Below are 8,757 nucleotides of genomic sequence, written 5' to 3'. Positions count from 1 at the left end.
TACAAGATGTTTTACAAGTTGGTGTTTTAAAGCAAAGGTTTTTGGGTTAAGAATCATGGCTACGAGGTTTTATAAACTATAACCCACTTGATTCGAGTTGGTTAATTAAGTTGCAATATTATACTCTTTTCAAAACAAAGTTTTTATTAAAGTATTGCAACGCTTAAACTAGCCATGAATTCGACACCCCTATAAAACCTATGTACTCGCCAGCATTTCTTTGCTGACTAAGTTTTTACATATGTTTCAGGTGTTAATACTTGAATGACTGCTAGGATGCATGCGTCACATAGGATCTGGACGAGGCCTTAGCGACATAATAACTATGATAGACAATATAAAACTTGTTTATTCTATGTTAAGACAATGCAATGCTTAATATTATCAATAAAACGAAACACTTTTTGTATCCATGGTTGTGAAACGATTGCTTCTGTTACAACACTCCCCGATGTTTCCGCCACGGTTTGTTGTCCTACGTGGTCGGGGTGTGACACTTCTGGGATCCAGAAGGTGGTGGTGGCAAAGGTGGAACGCCCTGGGATGAATTGACTGCTGGCATTGCACTTGAAGTGGTTTTTCTTTGAGAAGCCATGCGGTTGAAGGTGATGAACCGAAATGACCGAAACGAGCAAAATTTCTGAGAATTGAAGCACCAATTGCCCCACGGTGGGCGCCAAACTGTTTTGGTCAAAATCAAGCAAAGATAATGCAACCAAATCTTTTGTTGTGAGGTGTGATGCTTGAATCAATGAACAATGCTAAGGATAACAATCAAATGTAATGAACAAATGACACAAGGATTTATACGAGGAAAAAGCCCTTGATCAAGAGTTGATCTCCGGCATAAAAAACCTCGGGTGATGGAAACTACCGATCACCAACTAAGATTAAACAATAAAAGATTACAACTCGGGATGATAACAAGCTTGTTACAAGGATCACTAGTGTGTAATGTGCAAAAATGTGTATGAAATCACCAAGTAATGTTCGAGAGCCAACTAAGAGCAGTTACGAGTGTGTGTGTATGCCGAATATAGCAAAAGTGTTCTAATCAAGCTTGTTATCCCCATTTTAAATTAGAAATAACTACATTAACAAACAATCCGACAATTACGCGAGCTCCCCACGATCTCCATAACGTCCATGAGAATTTAGCACGTGTGGAATATTAAGGGAATATGCTCCAGGAACTTCGTTAAGACTTGGTCCATGCTTCAACTTCTGCAAAACAACTTCATATTCGAAATAGACAACCGTTAGTGTGAGGATAACAATAATGATCCTAAATCCTGATCCTGCAATACTCCCTAAGGATCACTAATTCAAACAGAATTAAGGATCCTTGATCCCGGCAGCACTTGAGGATCCATGATCCTTAGGATTATTAAATCCTACCCTAACCGATACCACACTCACTAACTACATGTCCAAGAAACTGGACTTCACGAAGCCAAAATTCACACTTTGAAAATTTGGCATAGAGCTTTTCCTATTGAAGCAGCTTAAGAATGCAACGGAGATGCTTCTCATGGTCAGCTTGACTCTTCGAGTAAATGAGAATGTCATCGATGAAGACGATGACGAATTTATCTAGATAGGGCTTGCAGACGCGATTCATGAGATCCATGAATACGGCAGGTGCATTAGTGAGCCCAAAAGGAATCACTAAGAATTCATAATGACCATAGCGAGTCCTAAATGTAGTCTTATGTACATCTTCATCTTTAACCTTCAGTTGATGATGGCCTGACCTCAAATCGATCTTAGAAAAGTAGCTTGCCCCTTGTAATTGATCGAACAGATCGTCGATCCTGGGCAAAGGATACTTATTCTTGATAGTGACCTTGTTAAGCTCGCGATAATCGATACTTAAACGCATTAATCCATCCTTCTTTTTCACAAACAAGATTGGCGCTCCCCAAGGGGACGAACTAGGTCTAATAAAACCTTTGGCTAGTAAATCATCTAGTTGTGTCCTCAACTCCTTCATCTCTGTTGGTGCCAACCTATAAGGCGCTCTTGCGACAGGCGCTGCTCCAGGGATGATGTCAATTCTGAATTCTACTTGCCTATCTGGTGGCAAACCAGGTAGTTCTTCAGGGAAAACTTCTGGGTACTCAGAAATGACTGGAATATCTTCAATCTTAGGCTTCTGCTCATCAATAGTTACATGTGCCATATAAATGACACAACCCTTCTTCAAACAACTGGATGCTTTGAGCATTGACACTTGCTCAGGCAATCCATACTGAGTTTCTCCCTAAATGGTAAGTGGCTCACCAGACGGAGTCTTGACCACCACTTGCTTCTTGTTGCAAACGATCTGGGCTTGGTTATGAGATAACCAATCCATGCCTATAATTATGTCAAAACCGGCTAACTTCAAAGGAAGTAAGGATAACGGGAAGGAGTGGTTCCTAATGGATATGACACATCCGTCTGATACAGTTGAGGCTGTCTCTAGGGTACCATCAGCTAATTCTACCTCATATTTCACACTTAGGGTTTTAACAGGCAATTTCAATAACTCACAAAACTTATTATCTACGAATGACTTATCAGCACCTGGATCAAATAACACCCTTGCATAGACATCATTTATGAGGAAGGTACCTGTTATCACATTGTCGTTTTGAATCGCCTCCTGCGCGTTCATCTGGAAGACCCTAGCATTGGTCTTCTTCCCCTCCTCAGCCTTCTTCGCAAACTTTGGGCAATTGGACTTGATGTGCCCTTTCTCGTTGCAATTGTAGCACGTTGCGTCCTTTGTCATCTTGCAATCTAGTGTCTTGTGCTCAGAAGATTTACAAATCCCACATGCTCTCGGCCGTGACTGGGATTTTGTTTCATATCTGCACCCCCCGAAATGATGCTTCTTACAGATCTTACACTTGGGCTTATCACCCGACTGATGACCATCTATCTTAGATCCAAAACTCTTTTTGTGGTCATTGTTTCCCTTATGTTTCTTATCCGAACGCCGTGAGTTATCATCCTCACGTTTCCTCTTCTCAGCATCAGTGTTTCTCAGCGATCTCTGCCTGACCACGTCTAGAGTCAGAGACAATGATATATCGGCTGCAGACCGAAAGGTAGCTGTTCGAGAGGCCTTCACACTTGCCTTAATTTTTGGGGCTAATCCCCCAATGAAACGAGCTATCCTCTTGGGTTCCGGTGTCACAAGATAAGGAACCAATCTTGACATAGTATTGAAGCTCGTAAGGTAAGCTTTACAATCCAGGTTCTTCATAACCAAAGACAAGAAATCAGACTCAATCTTTTCAACCTCATGTTGAGGGCAGTAGTTCTCCTTGATGAGAGCAACAAATTGATCCCATGTCAGATTATACAATGGGATTTTTCTGGTAGCTTGAATCAAAGACCTCCACCAAGCTAGTGCCTCGCCTTTGAATGACTGAGATACAAACTTTATCACATCCTTACCAGCACAACCACTAATATCAAATGTTGTGTCCATTTCATCTAACTAAATCATACAGTCAATTGCCCCTTTCTCCCCAGTGAAATCCCGGGGTTTGCAGGAAACAAAGTACTTATAGGTACAGAATTTTGTACGCGGTTCATCATCAAACACTATCCTCTTGGATGGAACACTATGTTGGTTTGAGGAATGTTGAACATCCTCTTTCTTGGGCTTAGGTTGGGTAGAGGGTGGCTTGTTGTGGACTTCTGAATGAGTCTTAGGGAGAGATTTAGAGTGCGGTGTGGATAGGGTCCTGCTTCGAGTCCCACTAGATTCACTATACTGCCGCTCCATAGCTTTTGTAACAGCATTATCTATTAATGCTTGCAGTTCCGCACCGGTCACATGTATCATAGTGTTTTCATGGTTTTCCAATGGATGACTGTTTACCTCTTCTAACCTAGCCATGTAGCTTTAATTGCTACATAAAATTAAATAAGGACAAGGTTTATACAGAAGTTTATACAGTTTTATCGTTTTTGACGATTTATTAACCATGGTTTTTAATAACCATTTTAGTTAATTTGTTAAATATATAATTGTTCAGGATCTTTATTATAATCCTTAATTATAATTAAATAATAGCACAAAAAGGTCTAGTCACGCGGACAAGATTAGTTTATAAGCCCAGATTTTATGGAATCGAGGCATTAAGGTTTGAATCAAAGTTCATTACCTTTTCTTGACAGGGAGTTGTAGGCTACCACTGTCATTAGTCTCAAGGGACCTTAATTATAGCGCATAGGCACTTCATCTTTAAGAGATGATTATTTTAATAAGGAAAATTGGAGTAATCCAATTTAAGGATGACTTATGCAATTTTATCGAATCACATTTTTTTGCCAAGAATGTTAACATGTCTTCAGATGTTAACAAGGATTTGAATCTTTTGAATAGATTTTACCATCTGGGCCATGTCTGCAATGACATTTAGGCTAGGTTCTACCTTTAAGATTCTTTTTAATATTTATATGCAGAATAATCCTAATTTGAGATGTTAATATGGATCTGAATCTAATTGTGGAACTACCATCTTGGCCCTGTCTTAGGGTGACACATGGCTAGAACTTGTCCATTTTAGATTTTGCCATTTTATTATAATGGTAGATCTTTTAATAGGAATGTTATTTATTTTTATTTATTTCACATTTTATGTTTATGCATATAATTAACAAGAAAAATGAAAATTAAATTAATCATTCCATTACAAAATTAAACAGTACAGATTTACCCTAAACGAGATTTCTACTGAAATAACATGCCCACGCAGGGGCTAAACAAACAAACATACCCACGCAGGGGTCAACTGAAAGACATGCCGACGCAGGGGCAGAATACAAAAAGACATGCAAACGCAGGGGCTGAATACAGAAACAAAAGTCCACGCAGGGACTTGATTACAATAAATTAAAATAAATAAGGATTTTCAAAAATCCCCTCTCTTGGACTTCCCCTTGATTAGGCTTGCCAAACCGTTGAAGAAGCCTTGACATTCCCTGCGATCTCGTTGAACCTCCCGCTCAACTTGGTTCAACCTTTCAAGAACCTCCTGTTGTAGTTCCGGTGGGATCAATTGTGGCTGCGGCGGCTGCTGATGTAGAGGTTGAGGAGGTGGCGGTTGTTGGTACCCACAAGGTGGGTATCCAACTCCCCAGGGAGCTCCATAAGGCCCCTCGGGGTGTAGAGCGTTGTAGTTCGCTGCTACCAAATATGGGTCGGCCTCGGCATAGTTGTAGTTGGTGTAGGTCAGCTGCTCAAATGGGTTGTACGCCGCTGAATTGGCGTATGTAGGAATTGGGTTGCCAAAACCCAATGATGGTGGCGCTACAGGCGCAGAGTCGACCTCTGAGACGGGGTTTGAAGGTCCTCCCGTCTGCGGGTATTCATGGAGTGGCGGGTAGTGGCTACCACTTGAGGGTTGAGGGGTGCTGATACGCACTACTCCTCTAACGGACATCCGTGCATTTGATCTTCGTCGCCTCGGTGGCTCCGGAGGCGGCTGCTGTACTGATGGTGGTGGCGGTGGAGTGACTGCCACGAAGCGAGAATCCTCAGAAGGATCCTACTGCTGCTGCTGCTGATAGGGCGAGGAGTGGTAAGAAGGTGTAAACACCCAATCATACTGGGTGAACCTCGCCTGAGAACTATCCGGACCACGATAAGGTGATCCATGAAAAGAGGACCCATCAGAGTTCTCGATGCGGTGGTTAGGGGTCCCGGTTGCAGTCTCGGCAAGATCCGTGTCCTCGTCCATATCCACGTCATGGCCGCCCGATAAATGGTCTTCGGGTCCTAGTGGGTTAAAACCCACTGGTTCTTCAATATAGTTTGTTGGGTTGAACCGGCTCTGAAAGAAGGGTGTTGGGTCATTGAAAGAATGGTGCGAATTAGATCGTTGTAGAGGTATGAATGAGGGTTGCGGGTTCTGGGGCTCATTTTCTGATTGTGGCCCAAATGAATGGTGGTATGAGGGTGATGAACTGAGCGAGACGGATCGCCTCGCAGGCTCCACATAAGTCCTCCAGGGTTCCTGGGGACTGGTGCTCATTGTGATGGACGGCGTGCGCCAGTGGGAAGGTTCGGCCTCGTGATCATGACCCGTCATTGGGGCCTTGCCTCTTCCTCTTCTCATTCTTGGCGGCATACTGATCCTGTCAACATAAACAAAGATAACAACAAAGAAAATATATATGGAAATAAAAGACAAAAAAACAACTAGAATTTGTCCTATGTTCTTTGTCTAGACTCGGAAATCGAGGAATATGCAATTGTGTAACTGAGATTAAACACAAAAGGCTAGTTTTTAATTCACTCAGTGTTGGCTCTGATACCAACCTGTCACACCCCGATTTTCCACGTATTACCGGTGGGTCCGGTGGGGAGTATCGTGACGTAGTTGATATCATCATAGTCAAACAACACAAATTTAAATGCACAGCGGAAGCAAAATATAGATTTATTTCAACCGAATAAAAGTGTAATATTAGATATCACAACATGGCTGAAAAAGATCCACAGGCGGATCATATAAAAAAGGAAACTTTGTTCAACAGATTTAAAGGCATCTAAGCTTGCAAGACTTCTATTTGATGCTAGGAGAGGCCAGCCTATTCCGATTAGTACCTGCACTTAGCCTTTTTGGGAAAATACGTCAGTTTACACTGGTAAATACAATTTAACTGACTCATTTTGAAAAGGTTTAAGAAAATTTATTTGAATGCACATGGCACAGAAGATTTTATAACTTGGGATAATTATTTATATATAAACTTGTAAAAGAATTACATGTTTCTTATACGTTCAGTAGCCCGGGCTGAATACCGGGTTAAAGATTAATTGACACACCACATGATATAGTCCCGCGACGAGTTATTCTTGAAACCGGCGGTTATATCTTTTTATTTATAATTGCACTGGCGGGTGTTATGCCTACACCACGTGCTAAGGTCGTGGCCATTTCTGTGAATGATGCCAAGGATATCCGGGACATGGTCATTAACCCTCCAAAGGCTTTAAGCAAATAAAACAATTTAAACGGGTCATTTCAATAAATTAACCTTCATACGGTCAAAAATCCAATGCCCGACCAAGCGGTATTTTATATACCGTACCCCAAGCCCATATAAGGGAAATAAGTTAAAAGTATTTACCTGAGCAAGTATGTGTTGGTGCATACGTCTGTCGACTTCGTCTTGTATCGAGTCTTGTATTAGATGTGTTAGATTAGGGCACGTAGTACGAGAAAAATAGTTAATTTCGCATGAAACAGCATTTAGCTAATTTCGCACGAAATAGCAATCTGCTATTTCGCACGAAATAGCAAATGCTAATTCCAAGCAAAATTACCACTCCTATATATACCCTTAGTGCGAAATCATTTGTAACGATCATGTTTCCGGTACCGAAGTGCTGCCGACGTGTCTACTAATCTGTATTCGTGCAAATCAATAAATCAAGACAATTAGAAGTGAATCAAGATGTTTCCAAGTCAATTCATTTGTTTCCGCCTCTTGAATTGATTAAGAACTCTTCTTAACGACTCATTTCGTCGTGAAAACGATCCTACAAGTGGTATCAGAGCTCAGGTGGAAGAGTTCGTGCCAAAATCAGCTTGTTTTTCTCAAAAATCTGGCTTCTACACCTTCTTTTACAAAATTCACAAGATTTCACGGTTAAAATGGATTGAATTTCAAACATATCATGCGAAACTGTGTTTTAATGAATCCTTGAAAGAATTGGACTTATATTCGATCTAAAAGTGGTAAAATTGATAATTTCGCTTGAAAATGGTTTCGGATTATGTGACGTCAGCACTATTTTGTACAAAATTACCTGCTTGATTTCACATGAAATTACCTAATTTCGCTCGAAATAGATAATTTCGCATCAGAGTGTAATTTCGTTTGAGAGTTCCACACGAAATTAGATAATTTTGCACCAAGTTGTATTTTCGCGTGACTAGTTCCACATGAAATAGCAATTTGGTTTGAAAGCTATATTTCGTGTGAAATTGATTATTTCGCACCAACTGATTTCGTTTGAATTCTTATTTCGTGTGAATCTTCATTGTGGTTTGAACTTTGTTGACTTTGTGATACAGATTACAGAATCATGGAAGAAGAATTCTACAATGCGTTTGCTACACCAGTTGCTCCAGTTACAGCTGCCGAAACATTGTACAATGAGAATGAGACATGAACTTACCAGAAACCGCCAAAGCTTATGTATATTGAAGATTTTAAGGGATGGCAAAATCGATTTTGAGAATTGGGTGCAAGCTTATAAGTTTGATGCATGGTGTTCATTAGAAAAAGATTACGAGAAACCAAAAAATGAACGTGGACTTGAAAAACATTTCAGTGACTTTTCAGAGAGTGATAAATTGAAATATACGAGTGAAAAAATGATGATTAGTATTCTTCAACAAGCAGTTAAAGAAGATATCTTTGTTTTGCTCCAACATGAGGGTACTGCTAGATCAATTTGGACGGCATTGATTCAAAAGTTTAAAGGAAGTGCAGATATGATCAAGAACAAAAAGGCTTTACTTAAGAAATCATTTGACATGTTTGTAACTTTTGAACATGAAACAACAAAAATGACAACTGATAGATATTGTCATCTTGTTTTGGAAATGGGAAGATTGGACATAAAGAAAGACGATGATGAATGGGTTGATAAACTAGCTGATGCATTACCACAGTAGAAATGGGGAACTTATTTGTTGATCTTAAAACACATGAGAAAATCTGAAAGTATGAATCTGGCAA

The sequence above is a fragment of the Helianthus annuus genome, chromosome 9, assembly GCF_002127325.2.
Source record: "Helianthus annuus cultivar XRQ/B chromosome 9, HanXRQr2.0-SUNRISE, whole genome shotgun sequence".
NCBI classification, from domain to species: domain Eukaryota; kingdom Viridiplantae; phylum Streptophyta; class Magnoliopsida; order Asterales; family Asteraceae; genus Helianthus; species Helianthus annuus.
Note: the sequence above shows the minus strand (reverse complement) of the source record.